At 37.4% G+C, this 18106-nt stretch overlaps 2 protein-coding genes across 6 annotated transcripts in view; one reads left to right on the top strand and one right to left on the bottom strand.

Annotated features, from left to right (window-relative positions):
* GRM3 (glutamate metabotropic receptor 3) overlaps window positions 1–18106 on the bottom strand; it is a 218499-nt gene that overhangs the window by 32038 nt on the left and 168355 nt on the right. The window lies entirely within an intron of this gene.
* The window catches only part of KIAA1324L (KIAA1324 like), a 267444-nt gene that overhangs the window by 234381 nt on the left and 14957 nt on the right, over window positions 1–18106 (top strand). For 2 of the 3 annotated variants that reach the window (XR_004268401.1, XR_004268400.1), the window contains exons 22-23: window positions 6879–7009; window positions 8301–8426. The gene's annotated coding sequence lies outside the window, so the exon portion shown is untranslated. Of the gene's footprint in view, window positions 1–6878; window positions 7010–8300; window positions 8718–18106 lie in introns of those variants that run through there. The other variant, XR_004268402.1, reaches the window with a different exon arrangement.

Here is an 18106-nt window from a genome sequence, read left to right as displayed (position 1 = left end):
CCTCGTGCATTTAGAGTTGCCGCTAAGTCAAATCACCCACTAGAAAATAGAGCCCAGTGAACCGAAACCATGGTTCTCCAGCAATCAGTCATATAGTTCTTTAGAGTGAAGAAACTCTAGGGAATTTGCCATTTCTCAAGTTAAGTCTCACCATGAGAGTAAGATCATTTGAAATGGAAAAATACATTACTTTACCTTTCATTGGCGTTGCAACAACATGAAAGAACCCAAACTAGTAAAGGAAGAAAAAGAACAACTAGGAAGATGGAAGAATTTTTTAAAAAGACTTACAACCTTCTCCAAAACCTAGTTTCAAGCTCTTTATCACTTGGGTGCTTCGAAATCAGGTCTTCACTTTTGGAAGGAGTCAGATGTGGCCTTGGGTCAGGAAAATGGTTTCTCAGGTTAACTTATTATCCAATTAGTTCTGACCCCAGTTTCAAATGGATTTATTTGAAAGCTTGAATATCAAGGTGGCCAGTCCTCCTAGGAATCATTTGGTAGAGAGGAGGCAAGCCTATACGTTAAAGATATTGAAGGTTAATGGCAGGAGAAAATTAAATTCGTTCTTTATATTTTTCTTCTCAGACAGAAATCCAGTTAAGGTAAGAGAATAGTGTGGCTCTTAGGCTTTCAGTAAAGGGAATATTACCTCCATTGCTTGGGTTCACATTCATAAACACTGATGAAGATTGCAAAAGCTACTAGCAGTGGCCAGGTGCAGTGGCTGATAATTCCAGCACTATGGGAGGCTGAGGATGGTGGATCACCTGAGGTCAGGAGTTGGAGACCAGCGTGGCTATCATGGTGAAACCCCCCATCTCTACTAAAAATACAAAAAAATTGCCGGGTGTCATGGCAGGCGCCTGTAGACCCAACTAGTTGGGAGGCTGAGGCAGGAGAATTGCTTGAACCCGGGAGGCAGAGGTTACAGTGAGTGAGATCACGCCATTGCACTCCACCCTGGGCAACAAGAACGAAACTCTGTCTCAAAAACAAAAAACAATAGCTACTAGCAGCAACGTGGCTCCAGTTTTATAACTGGGGCCTCACTAATGTTTCTGTGAACTAATCTGATGAATCAGAATTAAGATATAGTTGAAAGACAGAAAATGGCATCTTCCTGGAAAGACTGTGTTAGAAGTCAAGAGGTAAAGAAACCAAAATCCTTTGGTTAGAGCAAACAAAATCTTTTACAAACATCATGAAGCAAGAAGATAGGAAAGAATAAGAATGAATCCCTGGCTGTCAATAATTAGTTTACTTACTGATTAGGAACAAAATCACTGAAGCATTTCTCACAGTCATCAACTGAGTGTAACAGCTGGGACAAAGAACAAAGAACCAGTTAGATATCTTCAGCACTCAGTCTCACGTGTGGAAAACGCTCAGGAAGTACCTAACATGCCACAGTGAAAATGAATGTTTGAGAAAAGATACTGAAATAGCAATTTTTTACCATGCTCTGACTTTTAAAAAGGACTCTCTTCAGTCCCCCTGAAATGTTAGCATAGCTAGTGCTTCATTATAGATTTTACTGGTCTCCCTATTATTATTATTGTATTATCTACATATTATATATGTACTATCTACATATTATGGTTGAAATTGTCAATACTCCAGGCAACTCAGAAAGGAGCAATCTACTCTCAGACTAAGAATGAAGAATGGGGAGGTAGGGCATAGGGAAAATAGAAATGAGTGGAAATTAGGGAGATTCCTATCCTCCTACCTCCAGTTCAGGGGACAGGGCTTGCCTGATTTTTTTTTGTGCTGGAAGTTCATAGTGGTCATTGAATCTTTGCTTAGGGACCTTCTTTAATGTGAACTAAAGATACTATCACATTTTTTCCCTCCTTCTTTTTCCCAGCTCTTGCCCTTTTCATTGCATAGTGTACTGCTTTTCTCTCAACTGCTCTGATGAGTGTTTAGATTTTTAAAACTTTTCATTGAATTTTAATGCATACTGTAAAAGTATTTTTAAAAAGTGAATTATCACAATGTGAATACACACATGTAACATTGTGACTGTTAAGAAACAGAGCATTACCTGTTCCCCTGTTCCTGTCCCTATCATTCCACCTTTCCTCATCCCCAAAGGCAAGCCCATCTTACCTTCTATGGCCATCATATTAGTTAGTTAGGGCTGCCATAACAAAGTACCACAAACCAGGTGGCTTGAAATAACAGAGGTTTATTGTCTCATTTGTTGTCTGTCTGAAATCAAGGTGTCAGCAAGGTTGGTTTCTTGTGAGGGCTGTGAGGGAGAATCTCTCCCATGCCTCTCTCTTAGCTTCTGGTGGTGTGCCAGCAATCTTCAGTATTCCTTGGCTTGTTAATGCGTTACTCTGATCTTCCTTGTGTGGTTCAGGCGGTGCTCTCCCTGTGTCTCTGTTTCCATTTTCTCTTTTTGTAAGAATACCAGCCATAATGGAATGGGGCCCACCCTAATACCTTATTTAACTTGGTCCTGTATAAGCACAATTTCCAAATAAGGTCACATTGTGAGATACTAGGGTTATGACTTCAAAATATCCGTTTTTGGGGAACACAGTTCAACCCATAACAACCACAGACTATTTTACCTGCTATTGAATTTTATATTAATGTAAGTAAAGTACGCTTTATTTTGTATCTAACATCTTTTGTTCAAAATTAAGTTTTGTGTAATTCATTCAGTCATGTAGTGATGAGGAGCTCTAGTTGGTTTATTTTCATTGATGCATAGGTGTCATATGATGTGCCACAATTTATCCATTCTTTTGTTGACGGGCATTAAAAATTTTTTTCTTTCAATATTTAGCTTATATAAACAATGTTCTGTCTTTAGCTGGGTTATCCTAGAAGCAAACCCCAAGACTAAATTCGAGTTTAGGTTTGGGAATTAGAGGGCTATGGAGAAATAAGACAAATGGGAATGAATACAATACAGGATGTGTCAATGACCAAGTTACTGCTGAGGGCAAGTGGGTCTCAGCCTCACTGGGGCCCTGGGGGAGACAGTGGAATGGGAATTGGGGCATAAAACCCCAGCTTACTTATCAGCTCAGATGGGACAACACTCGTTTGCCATTGGTTTATGGTAGTGTGGTAACTTCATAGTATTTTTGGTCTGTTCTCTATAGGTAGAGCCTGTCTGACCACACAAAGCTCTCTGGCAGAGAGTCACAGATACTTCTATTAAGAAGCTATGGGCATGTATGAGAATAGTGAGTGGTAAGAAGCTATGTGTGAGGCACTGACAGCATTTGCTACATGCTACCATTAAGACTCTTGCATATATTTTGTATATAACTTTTTGAATATACATATATAGGCATAGCTCATTTTATTGTACTTTGCTTTATTGTGTGTCACAGATATTATGTTTTGTTGTTGTTGTCGTTTTCACAAATTCTAAGTTTGTAGCAGCACTGCATCGAGCAAGTCTAGCAGTACCATTTTTCCAACAGCATGTGCTCACTTTATGTGTCTGTGTCACTTTCTGGTACCTTCTCTTGCAATGTTTCAACTTTTTCATTATTATTGCATCTGTAATGGTGATCTGTGATCAGTGATATTTGATGCTATTATTAAAAAGGTTTTCAGTTGCCACAAACTGTACCCAGATCAAATGGTGACCTTAATAAATGTGATTGCTGATTCTGATTGCTTCCCTGACAGGCCAGTCCCCTATCTCTCTCCCTCACCTCAGGCGTCCTATTCCCTGAAACACAACAGTATTTACACTAGGCCTGTTAATGATCTTATGATGCCCTTAAGTGTTCAGGTGAAAGAATCGCTTAAAGTCAAAAGCTAGGAAGGATTAAGCTTAGTCAGGAAGGCATGTTGAAAGCTGAGACAGGCTGAAAACTAGCCTTCTTGCACCAGTTAGCAAGTTGTGAATGCAAAAGAAAAGTTCTTGAAGGAAATTAAAAGTGCAACTCTAGCAAACAAGCAAATGGTAAGAAAGTGAAAGAGTCTCATTGCTGATATGGAGAAAGTTTTACTTGTCTGGCTAGAAGATCAAATCAGACACAATGTTCCCTTAAACCAAAGCCTAATCCAGCTCAAGGTCCTAATTATCTTCAATTATTTGAAGTCTGAGAAAGGTGAAGGAACTGCAGAAGAAAAGGCTGAAGCTAGCAGAGGATGGTTCATGAGACTTTGAGGGGCTCAAGACTTCAGTGGAGGAAGTCACTGCACATGAGGTGGAAATAGCAAGAGAACTAGAATTTGAGGTGAAGCCTGAAGATGTGACTGAATTGCTGCAAACAAACTCATGATCAAAATAAAACAGATGAGGGGTTGCTTTTTATGGATGAGCAAAGAAAGTGGTTTCATGAGATAGAATCCACACCTGGTAAAGAAGCTGTGAACCTTGTTGAAATGACGAGAGGATTTAGAATAATGTGTGAGCTTAGTTGATAAAGCAGTGGCAGGGTTTGAGAGAATTGATTTCGATTTTGAAAGTTCTATTGTGGGTAAAATGCTGTCAAACAGCATCACACACTACAGAGAAATCTTTTGCAAAAGGAAGATTCAATTATTGTGGCAAATTTCATTGTTTTCTTATTTTCAGAAACTGCCACCCTAATCAGTCAGCAGCCATCAACATTGAGGCAAGACTGTCCATCAGCAAAAAGAATATGATATGACTGGCTAAAGGCTGAGATGATTATTAGCATTTTTTAGCAATAAAGTATTGGTAATTAAGGCATATACATGCTTTTAAATACATAATGCTACTGTACACTTGTTTTATAGGAGTTTTTATATATTCCAGATATGAGTACTTTTCAGATATATGTGTTGTGAATATTTATTCTGTGGCTTACATTTTCACCTGCTTCTTAGTTTTGTCCAATAAACATAAATTCTAAAATTTAATGCCCATTACAGTTTTAATGTTAAATGCCCCCAAATTCTTAATTTTAATGTTCATTTCCAATTTATGAATTATTTACTTCATGGTCAATGCTTTTAGCATTCTATTTAAGAAGTCTTTACCTATTCCAAGGTTATAAATACATAATTCTAAAATGTGAGGATTTCAGGTACTGAAAAACATTTCAGAAGAATATTGTATCTTTAAGGTATCAGCTCTCCTTTTGTGCTGACATAGTGTGCTGTGTGTTTGACCTTAAGGAAACTGACTATAATATATTGGAAAAATAATCACTGTGTACCCATCTCTTTGCTACTCCTAAGCCTCTCCAGAACAGGGATAATGTCTTACTCAACTTTGTAATCTCTCATTATCTAAGAAACACTGGACACATACTCGGCATTTACTAATTGTTTCCTAAACAATTAGACTCTTTAGAATAATCTCAGGAACTTAAAAATCATGCTAATGCCTGAGTCATAATACAGGCCAATTAAATGTGGATCTTAAGGGCCTTGACACTTGAATATATTATTATAGAGTCAAGAGGGTGGGGAGATTGTGGCCTCTAGTGAGTGAGGCCAGGGCTGCTGCTGAACATCCCACAATACACAAGACACACCCTTAGAACAAATACATATCTGGACCAAAATGTCAATAGTGCTGAAATTGAGAAACCCTGGTCCAGGATAGTAAACATTTCTATTTCTAGATATATTTTGAAAAGCTAAATCCTTTATGTAAATAGAAAATATCTATGCCAGATAAATTGCTTATGGTGTTACCATATTAGTTACTATTACCTAGTCTTCTTTTCTCACTATAGTCATTTCCAGCTTATACAATTCCTTCAATATGTGGAGTCCTCTCCTTGTTCACCAGCAGTTTCATTTAAGTGTCACTCCTCTCACCCAACAGTCACTACAGGCCCATTACACAGAGCTTTACCGTCTCCTTTTCTCCTCTTTTAAGAAACCGGTCACCCGCTTCACATCTCTGTCTCTGTCTCTTCAATCACCTCTTAGGAAAGAAGCAAATTCTTGTCTGCAGCAGGAGCAAGAGATACATACTCTTTAGAGCTAACTTACAGCAAGAACATCTGTTATCAGGGAGCACTAAGTGGGGTCTGTATGCAAATTTTCTTCCTTTTAATTTTTATTCCCAGCACAAACCTGAGCACCAGGACTACGATGTATGTGACTTTGTATGTAATAGTCTCCAAAAGTTTTCAATTTTGTGAAGAGAAATTGTGAATTTTGAAGACCAATTTAATCTGTTCTCATGTTTTTTAATGTGACTATGTCATATAGTATAGCATTGATTTTAAAATGTTTTAAAAAGGGAGAAAAGGCTTTCCCCAAACAAAGTTGCCTAGAAATGCACATCCATGACTTTTTAAAAAAGGCATAAGCATCCCATTGTTCTGTCCTTAAATCACTTCTCCACCTGCTGTGCTAAAGATCTAAGTGCTGCACAAGAGTGAAACGTGATATGGGCAGTAGGTGTGAAAATGTCTGGGAAAATCCCATTCAGAGATGCTCTCAGAAGTCAACCATGCAAACTATAAAAAAGTATTTGAAAATTGGTAGCAGAGCTAATATTCTGAAGAATGCAATCACAGTATCAAGGATACTTAATAAAACGAGCTTTCCTATTTTTAAGCAGACAATAGACTTCTTTATATAAAGAAGCAGAACAGCAACATTTTATTCAGCCTTCAAGGACGAACTTTCCAAAGACAAGCACAGCAGCTTAGCATGCAGTAACTGAAATTTCTATGGGTAAAGCAAATTAATTTTCATTAAAAAACATGAGAACAGATTAAATTGGTCTAATTTCTATTTTCTTATTTTATGAATGCATGAACATGCATTTGACTTTCTGTGTAGTATCACGTAAAGAGAATACAAGGCAAAATAAATGACTTCTCCTGCCAGCATGCTGGTCTGTTGCTAAGTTGTCATGTGTTTCCTAAGCCATTGTAGCATAGCTTAGTCTTCTGTCTTCACAGAAAAGGCTGCGTTATTGAACCACAAGACTTCAAGCAACCTTGTCAAATCTTCAAGCGTATCCACACATCGTTAAGAAATTCCAAAGCTACATCATCCTGAAAGGGTTTCTATTCCCCTGGAAATAATTAAGGTGACAAAATGAAATTTAAAAAGTTATGATTTTAAAAATGTTCTCCTCTTTTTCTCCCTTTTAACCTAAGGGCTAATTCACTTAGAATAAACCAAACACCACATGTTCTCACTTTTAAGTGGGAGCTAAACATTGAGTGCACATGGACACAAAGAGAGAACAAAAGACACCAGGGTCTACTAGAAGGGGAAGGCTTGGAGGAGGGTGAGGATGAAATTCAAAAAAATGAAAAGAATAAAAATTTTCTCCTCTCTGCACCGTAATTTCTATTTTGAACTAATCTGAAAATAATGTTGTTAAGGTTATTATAAGCTGGTTATTTTGTCCCTTTTTAGAAAATACCCTGGAAATTGATCACCCCCAGAAATCATTTTAACTCACATGAGTCTCACTTTCACTCTTCCTCCAACTGTGCTCAATTAATAAGGTAGGTAAAATTAACTTGGTTATAGTACTGTAATATAATACCTTACGTATATATATGTACAAACACACACACACACACACACACACATATAATTTTGTTGCATAAATTTCCACATATCTCATATGATATTTTTACTGAAAGACCAGGAGACGGGGCACTGTTAACATCCAAAACTTCACCCACAGTCATCTTTGAAATAGATGGAGAAAATTAGTAGTGCATATGAGAATTATGGTATTCACATATCCAACTAGATGTGTAATTATGAAGTAGACACAGTTATCCTTAGGGCTCTTCCACTTTCTTTTTTTCGTTAGCCTACTTTCTTGTTCCTGGTACCTATTTCTCTCTTGTAGCCCCAAGCAAATCCAATTCTCGTCAGAGTACTACATACTGTATATGTTACCCCTTTCAGGAACAGTCATATTAAAAGATATCACAGTCACAGGAAAATATCAAATGTCATCACAAATAAACTATTGGTGATGGGATCTGATATCTGAGCGCAGAAAGAATTTTGGACAGGAGCTTTGTCTTGCTTTCTAGAAATGACACCTTTTAAAGAAATAGGAATACTTTTGTTCTTAAATCAAGTTTTAGCCTCAGCCCCAGGAAAAGAACTTTTGCTCCCTAACTTCTGTCTTTTCCCACCATCTTATTTTCCTCCCCCTCAGAGGAGAAGCAGCAGGTCTGACTGGTGAATCTAACATTCACTGAACCTTCCTCCCTAATGGGCAGAATCATAGCTATTAAAAGATATGGCCATCTGTGAGCAGGAGTTCTACCTTCAGTGGCCGACTGACAGAGGAACTAACTTCCCAAAACTGGCCTTGGTCATCTTCATGCCCTCCTTTGCATTTCCAGTCTACAGGCTATACAGATGGAGTGGGTCTTGCCAGCAGCTCTGCCCCTGCTCCAGGCTTTCTCTCCCACCAGCAACACGTGGGGAAAGAAGACTGCTATTCACTCCTCATATGTAAGGACACAGGGGTAAGTAGGCTTGAAATCTGCTCTAAGGTTGCAGCCGTTTAGACACAGCTTGCGGGAAACCAAAGCTTTCTTGGCTCCTGGCCTACGCTAGGGATCTAGCTGTCATATCAGAGAAGTCTTTTTAAGGGAGGGTGGTGGGAAAGGTCAGGCACTAGCTCAGTTGTTAACCAGAATTAAAATTTGTTTCCTCTTGATCCTTACATGTTTAGAACCCAGGAAAAGAAAAGGAAAAAGTAGAATCTGGCCACTAAATCCTATTCCACAGCCTCCCACCACTTCCCACCCTGCCCCCCCCCACCAAAAAAAAGGTCACACAGCTAACCACTGAATTTCTGTTAGTTCTAGCTAATAACACATCTTTTTAGAAAAGGGCAGAGAGCATTATGGTGTGGGGGATGAAATCCAATCATTTAAAAAGTGATTTAGGGGCAGCATTCAAATTTCACATTTGTTTTCTTTTAAATTGGAGTTATAGGGCATATGTACCAAAATTTGGAAGAAAAAGAAAAGCAGGGTTAATGGAAAACAGAGAAGAGGAAAAAAAAGAAAGAGACAAATCTGTGAGGCTGGGAGTAGGGATGGTGGATTCTGGCTTGTCCATCTTTGCCTCTCAACTAGATGTTGATTGCTGCTATTATGCCAATTTTGGTTCTTGTTATAAAGCATATGTAACATGAACAGCACCTCAAATATGTCCAGCATATTGGTAGGACTGTGTAATAGGAAGCCATTATTATTCCTATGGACTGTTGTCATAGCCTTGCAGCTGATTTTCTGTACCCTGTCTGTCCCCTTCTTTTCTGGTTCACAATTCTCTAAAAATGTCTAAGGTACCACAGCTACCAGCATCCCACCACTTCATTGCGTGAAGGCCTGAGCGGCTCTCCTGTTGCATTTAGTGATGTTAGCTGGTATTTCTATTCTTAGGATAAAAACAAATGTTCTAAGAAAAGAAAAAAGTTATGCAATCTATCAAGCTGAATTAACAAAGCTAAACAGTAACCTCATTACAAATAGGGGCTAGTTCTCAGACTATCTACTTTGTGAGTCAGCTTTGAGCATTATCCAGAGATTGATACAGTATGTAGCTTTCCCCAATTTTTGGACTATCAAATTTTATTTTAATTGATTTACTTTAAAAAAAAGATATCTAACATGTTCTATATTGGTATATCATGGAACTATACCTACATAATAAAGTATCACAAAGTATGAAATTCACAGTCTCACACAATCTGGTCCACTTTGCCATTCACCATTCATATCTCTCACTCTATTCCTTGGCAATCCATGACAGAACCTAAGTGCCCCCTTTCTCTTTGCTCACATGCAATTTTTCCACTTGTGCTTTTTTTCATCTTGTTTTCTGCTTTATATGCCCTTTCTTTTCTGTACCACCCATAAAATCACTCACATCCTTCAAGGCCAGCAGAAATATTGCTTCTGCTTGCCCTTCTTGTAACTCAGCTGAAATTGCTAACTGTGATCCCATGTTCTTTTTCTTTGGCATTTATTATCTTTCTCTCACATTATAATTTTTTTGTGTGTATCTCTTACTATTATTCTCTTCTTATCACTATATTGTAAGCTCCTTAAAGGCACAAACTGAACTCTATTATCTTTCAAACAGAAATTGTAACCTCGGAGCTATATGCAAAATTCATCCTGAGAATTGTTTTGTTTATCCTGCACGTATATTCAAAATATCTGCGTTAGTGTTCTTTAGTAAAATATTGAAAGAAAAAAATAGCTGTTCTATTCTCTTGAAAGACAGAAAGATCTGATGCCATCGTGCTGTTATTCAACACAGACACAACCGGCTTTGTAGTCAGCCTGGTCCCCACCTGAAGCAGACCAACCTGCTTGATGACTTATTTGAATTTGCACTTCTCTGAGCAATATTTTATACAAAGTTGGTTCTCAAAAAAAAAAAAAAACAAACAGATATTCTAAGCCAGATGTAATTATTTCACAAATGTCAAGAAAGAGGGGGAAAAATTCCCACTAGTTAAAAAGAAAATTATGAAGGGAACAACTTTTAAATTTGATTTTCTTGTAAAAATGGGGAGAGGGGAAAATATTAAGAAAGTATGGTGATAAAGAATGCTAGTAAACAAGTGATGCTGGACCATAAATAACTTCTTTTTTGAGGTCTCAGGATCTTTGTGTACACCTCCACCAGAATATGATTCACCTTTGAGGAATTGTTTATTTGCTCTGGGTCCCCCATCTAGACTGCGAGCTCCTTGAAGGCTGGGACTATCATTTTCCCCTGAAGTCTGACTGCCTGTGTTGGAATCTTAGCTTTACCACATACTGTCCACTTCAGTTTTTTGCTTCTTATTTACCCATAGGGTTATTGTGAATGTTAATAGTAATTAGCCCAGTGTCTAACATGTAGAAAGTGATTGATAACTGTTAGCTTGACTGCTAAATCACCTGCCATCTATCAGGTATTCAATAAATGTTCATTGAATAAGAGTTATTAAATTGAGTGAGTGAGTAACTCTGTCCACCACTGTGTAACCACTGTGCTGTCAGTCAGCTGGTTTTTTGAGCTTTGGTTAATGGTGTAGATCTGTTCACAGAATTATATGAGGTATAGCGGTTCTTTATATTACAGACTTCATTTACCTAAATTAGACTAAAACCACCTACATGTTTATGACATAATCTTTTTTTTCTAGTTAAAAAAAATCTTTGTTCAGCCTTTTTCCATGGAGCATATTATCTACAATATTGTCCTCTTCCAACTTTTGCAAATCACTTGTGAATTAACTGAGCCCCTCCCCACCCCCAAATTTTGCTTGACTACCTTTGCTAAAGGGGTGTGTCAAAACATACACACAGGTAAAAAGCTAGAAGTAGTGAAGAAGTGTTGGACTTTGTCTGCAGGACATATTTTTGGCTTAGAAATAAGAAAGAACCTGTGACTTTGCATTTCTCCACCTTGGGGGACATCTCTGCTGGAAGGTGGGTGACGTTGAAGGGGAAAGAGCCTGGAAGGGTAGAAGCATTTACTTTGTTCTGGTCTCAAAAAGCTTAAACATGCTTTTCTATTCCTGATTTTTTTTTCTCTCTCTCTCTCAGGGAACATAAAAAATTTTTGATAGCAGGGATTTTGTGTTATTAATTTTAACTCTAGTGTCTAGCACATAATAAATGTGTGCTTGAGGAATGAATAAAGGACTTAGAAAATAAAAGAATGATTCATATGAGACCAAAGGTAAGGAGCCTCCCTAAATATCAGCTGATATTCTAAGTTAATAAAATTTTTATCAAGATATAATACATTGTGCTATAAATATTACCATAACACTCTAAAGGGACCTGGTACCTTTGCGGTTAATAGTTCAAAGCTTTCATCTGAAAACTGAAAAACATTTGTAAATGAAGTAGATTGTCCACTTATATAAGGTACTCAATACATACTATGTGCTGCATTTATTTGAAATACTCAAGCTAAGGTACTCAGTTCTATTATATCTCTTTAAAAATAATGACCTAGAGATAACAGTAACATCCTCTCACCTCTCTACCCAAGCACTGTGATCCAGGATCCTGAGGGAAGTAACAGAGTGTGCCCTGTCTGTTGTAAATGCAAGTATGGGCTATTCCAACCGTGAAAACACACTCAGCTATTTCTAAGCAAAACCATTCGTTATTTGGATTTTGAATACCCAGTCTCCTTTTCCACAGCATTGAGATCCTTTCTATATGCTATGAGTTGAGTTCAGATGCCTTCTCTACATCAAAGACTGCCCACAAAAATCAGTGTGATAATTGGTTACAGAGGCCAGAGTATAAATTTAAATCACGGTAGGAGGTCAAGTATAGGTTCATTTTGTAAAAGTCTGAACATACCGTCAAAAATGAAAGCTTTGTTCTAGTTAGTGGAATTTAATGTGGTCATCTGGGAAAAGATATTTTTTGGAAAGGTAGAAAGGATATATTTGAGGGCTGCAGGGCATCTTTCCCATCTCTAGGTTCACCTAGAATTTGCCAGATAGCAACTTTACATATCCAACTTCTATGCCCATTTTATTTTAATCTCACAGTAACTTCTGTAAAGTGGAAAGGGAAATTTTGACTTTTTTTTTTTACTGTAGCAAGTGTTTTGCCTTTTAGGACTAGGTCGGATTACGTTGGAAGAAGAAGGAGTTGGTTTGTGATTCTGGCATTCACAGGTTAGAGCATTATATATACATCTTGAATCAGATGCCCCTGAGAAATTGTACTGCAGAAATTGCACGCAGAAATTGCAGTTTTGATGTGAGTCCATTCTTTGGTTCTGATCACAGCCATTGTGATGTGCTTGTGCCCCTAGGCCTGCTGGGCAGCGTGGCATCAGCTTCAACTCAGGCTCTCCATCTCTGATTGCTGCTGCTACAGTGGTCAGTTTTCAGTACCTCTCTTCAAACCATTTCAAATTGTCCTTAAAGCAATTCTTTTGTTGGCTTTAGAATGTATGATTGTCCTTATTGAATGCACTATATGGCAGCTCATTTGAAGCACAAGCAATACTAATTTTAGGATAGCAATTGGAATAAATGTAAAGTCCTTTTTTTTTCAAAGCTTTGCTTAATAATGTGTGATTTGAGAAGAAAGGAATTTGTAAAAACTCTGTTGCAGAACTAAGGAGAAAGGTGAAAAACTATTTTTTTCCCATAGATTTACGGCTTCCCACACATGCACAAAGACATACAACAATGGCGGTTATTTCTGTCTTTTTTATTTTCATCCTGTGAATTCAGCAAATGGCTTCAAGCACCTCTGGCTGTGATAATTGCAGTGTAAAGGGAAGTACTCTTTCAAGTGAAGTAGTTGGAGCTGTTCAGGAGGACTCCGTGGGGATACATTTTATAAGTGGAATCATTTTATCATAAAGACATCTGAGATGGAAGCTAGAGGTTCGTTGTTTGACAAATGGGAAAGACATAAGGCTTCCCTGCCTAGTTCTGATCAGAGGTCTGGTCAGGGAGGTTGAACTTTTGTATCCAGAAAAGGAGTTTAAGGTCCACAGTGTACATGCATGTCCAGGAAATTGACCCACATCGTGTGACATTGTTGGATCAGATATTTCTCTTCCCTTGCTAATTATTTATTTAGTTTCTTGAATTTTGGGAATTTGGGAAATTTTTCTAGGAAGTAACTAAGACTACAGATATCTGCTGGATATTGACACATTTGGCATATATGGACTTTTATTTTTTACTTAATAATGTCTTTACTGGATACTTTCTCAATTGTTCCTTCTTCTAATCACATAAGGAAGAAGTCATAAACTATAGTTATGATTATTGCTGTATATGCATCTATTTGAGTACCTACTATGTATCAGTGCTTGTGCTTTACACACGTCATCTCATTTAACTTAACCCAATAAAATGGGTTCTTACTCATATGGGAAAGCTGAGCATACAAAAGGTGGAGCATGCCACTAGTAAGTAAAATTCCCAGAACCAAACTCAGGTCTGTGTGACTCCAGCACTTCTGTTCTTACCTGTGGTGTGTTCTATTCTATCCTACTCTGATTCTTAGAATCCCCAGTCTAATTTATGTATTTGTTTCTGATACCAGTAGGCCCTAAGTGAGATTGTGTACCATAGCCATTATCACATGTTGATTTAGTTCGCTTGAACCATGTTTTATTTATCATCAATATATAGCACAATAAGAGGCACATAATAAGCATATTACCAATTGCTTTGTGAATGAGCGACTAGCAATGATAAGCAGAGCTGGTCTTTCAGGCAAAATAGATGAATGCAGTGTGATTTGAGGATTTCTATAGATGGATTGTTGAGAAGGAATTCATTTTTCTTGTTACCACACAAAGCAGTGATCCAGACAAGAAAGAATGCCCTAGTCTGCAACATAAGATGATGTCTAAGGAGGTAGGTTCAGGGTGTGTTGTGTATATGTGTGCATGAGTGCATGTGTGTATGTGTGCATGTGTGTGTGCATGTGTGTGTGCATGTGTGTGTGCATGTAATGCAGGATCTACTGCAGTAGGTTCAAATTCTCTTTCTGCCTCTAGATTGCACCCTGGATAGTTGATTTTGTGGTATAAATTGCTTCTGGATAGATGTAGTAGTGTCGTTTTGATAATTTCATTTACCCCTATGTATTCCCTAACAGATTGCGTCTTCAATGAAGACAGAGCTGAAATCTTTCTAGCTTTAATGTAAGCTAGAAGGTATAGGGCCTTACATGTAGTATGTGCTTACTATTACTGCATAAATAAATGAGTTTCAAACCCAACAAGATGAAAACTGAGACTTCGCAAGGCTCAGAAAATCTGAGAAATGTTTTCTCTTCTTTGCATTGACCTTCGGCCTTAGTTGTACTTTAAATTTTCCATAACAGTTAACATGAAAAGTAATCAAAAGCTAGCCCTAAACAGCTCATTGAATAGCATTCATTAACAAAAAATGATAGACAGTGAAACAGAGTACTTTATATCGGATGGAACTGGGGAAAATGAGCTATATTTTGAGTTAATTTTATATTCATAAATAAGATTGGAATTGTAGTTTGGCTTTGATCCACCACATTGAAAGTGAAAAGGGAGAACTGAGTATTTCCCCACAGGAAATCTAAACCTGAATACAGCATAGGTGATAATGCTGTTTTCACTTAACTTTTCAATGATGTATCACTTTATAATTTAATAATAATAATAGGGAGACAACATTAGAAGGGACACATAAAACATTTAGAGTTTCTTGGAGATAGCTATTTATAATTTTTTAATTATTGTGATAATTACTGAATAATGAGGAAGCCTAAAGTTATATCTGATCTGTACCTTGACAAGCTTCATTTCCCCTTATTTCTAAATATGGAGAACCTCAGCGTTCTGTTCTGTGCCTTTTTCCCTTTCCTCTCTTCATCTTTTCCCTGAGTGATCTTAATCTATTTTCTGTCAGTTTAATTATACTGATAATTCCTGCATTTATCTCTAATTCAGAGATGACCTTTCAAATACAGACTCATAAATCTTACTGCTTATTAGGTTGTAAATTCTTGAGGCTAGGAATTGATATCTGGAGTAACATTGATGGGCATCAATCTAAATGCCCATCAACAGTAGACTGGATAAAGAAAATGTGGTACATATACATAATGGAAAGCTACACAGTCATAAAAAGGAATGAGATCATATCCTTTGCAGGACTGTGGATGGAGCTGGAGGTCATTATCCTAAGAAAACTAATGCAGAAGCAGAAAACCAAATATGCATGTTTTCACTTGTAAGTGGGAGCTAAACATTGAGTACATATGAATACAAAGAAGAAAACAACAGATACCTGGGCCTACTTGAGTGTGGACTCTGGGAGGAGGGAGAGGATAAAAAAACTGCCTATTGGGTACTATGTTTATTATACCTGGGCGATGAAATAATCTGTATGCCAAATCCCTGTGACATGCAATTTACCTATGTAATAAATCTGCACATGTACCCTTGAACCTAAGATAAAGGTTAAAAAAATAAACAAGTACTTGATGGTTAGTAAGCTTCATGAAATGTTTATTGAAAGGCAAAATAGCCACTGGATGGGGCACCACTATATTTTTCTTTGTTTACTCATTTAATTTCTGAATGCTTCTGCCGTAGCTGGAGTGCCTACTCCCCTAATTCAGAGGCCGTCTTCTCCATCAAACAATGTATTTCTAGCTAGAAGTGACTTATACCTTCCAGGTACTCATGAAACTTTACCTGACCATTCTTATGGTTCCTAACCATGGGTGAATTAATATATGAATAAAAGAATCAAATAATCTCAATGAGCATATTTTTTATGAAAACCACATCTTACTCCTGTAACTGCCCCAGTCTGGAATCTTTTTAATGCGCTGAATAATTTCATCTTTTTATGTTTGTTCTTCTATAACATGAGTTGGCAGTAGATAGAGACTAAGAGATGATTCCTGTTTCTGATATTTGATTATCTATGAATAAACAGACATAAAATAAGGAGACAGAATAAAACCTGGTTTGCCCAAGAAAATACTAATTTGCGCATGTCCTGGTATAATTATCCATAGTGCTCCTTTTCAGTCTCATAAGTGGCTGGGTTGGACAATAAAGTATATACTCACTTAATCTATAAGGGTGTAGTAAAACACAGCCTGCGATAAATTTCAAAGTGCTTTGTGTACTGAAAAAAGGAGACTAGTAATATGAAATTGTGCATAATGTAAATAATTTCCCTAGAATTTGTATTTGCATATGATGGTAGAAACTTGATTACCCTTATTTTCTTTTGTTATAAGCTGGGGGAATGGTATTTTATTTCCTTAACAATTTATAGTGTTACATTTGCAAAGAAAACATAGCTCAAAATCAAACGTACCAGCTAAAGGTTATCTCTTGCATGGCCTGACAAAATCATCATGGGGGGCATTTGGCATTTGAATATGGTGTAGGGGTAACCATAGATGAACTTTCATATATAACTCAGCCCTCCTATTGGTTTTGTCCTCATGAGGCTTCTAAAGCGTTTTCCTAATGTGAAGGCTCGCGCCTGTAAGTAGATATGTGTTCTGTCCAGCAGATGGTGCATTTGCCGCAAATTGTTCTTTTCTCCATTCCCCCTCCTTTTCCCCCTAAGAAATTAGCCACCAGGTTTCTGCCAGAACCTGCCATATTCAGGGTGACATATGATGCTGTTAAAATAAAATATAAGGGTTAGAGAAAGATCAGTAATAAGCCCTAAATTGAACATAGATTTCAAGAAACTACCTCTAAAAGAGTCTAGAAATTAATAGTCCATAATGTGATGAAAAACCCCAGCTGACATCAAAGAAACCTCTTGCCTTCTTTTTAAAGAATTCTGTTTAATGCATAATTCACTGAACCCATGAAACATTCTGGGAAACTTTTGGATGGATATCAGCCTTTTAATTCAAAATTATGCACTCTGGGAAATGACTGGCGCTGAAAGTGGGAAGCCTACTAGGTAATTTACGCCAGCAATCAAATTGCAATTATAAAGAGATTAAAACATGACTTTAAAGAGCCTAACTCCACCCTCAGGGCTACTAGCTATTTGGTAAATATAGCAAAGGACCCTGTAATTAAAGAAAATGTGTAATTAAATATTTTGACCCTCTTCAGCTTTGTTAAGATGACACTATAAAATCCCAAGAAAAAGTGAAGAAAGCCTCATTTCAAAAAGTCCTCGATAGTTAGCTTTGTATCTTCAGGAGAGTGTATTTCTTCTGATATTTTCTAACACATCCTCTACTAGTCTTTTTGAAGTTTGTATTACCCTCGTTTTTTAGTTCTCACTGATATGTGGGAGCTAAGCTGTAAGGACGCGAAGGCATAAGAATGATACCATGGACTGTAGGGACTTAGGGGAAAGAGTGGAAGAGGGTGAGGGATAAAAGACAACAAATATGGTGCAGAGTTTACTGCTCGAGTGGTGAGTGCACCAGGTTCTCACAAATCGCCACTAAAGAACTTACTCATGTAACCAAATACACCAGTACCACAATAACTTATGGAAAAATAAAATTTAAAAATAAAGAATAGCTTAAAGGATTTTCAAATCTATCACTGGAGGCTGCATATACAGAAGCTGAGTACATTCAGAGACTGTGACTGCAACAGAGCCATTTAGTTGGGGTAGCTAACTTCAAGGCATAGGCCTTGGGAAGAAACAGTGTCT

The sequence above is a fragment of the Sapajus apella genome, unplaced genomic scaffold (assembly GCF_009761245.1).
Source record: "Sapajus apella isolate SASKATOON/1434 unplaced genomic scaffold, GSC_monkey_1.0 scaffold7, whole genome shotgun sequence".
NCBI lineage: Eukaryota > Metazoa > Chordata > Mammalia > Primates > Cebidae > Sapajus > Sapajus apella.
The sequence above is the reverse complement of the archived record's forward strand: the minus strand, read 5'-3'. Positions and strand labels throughout refer to the sequence as shown.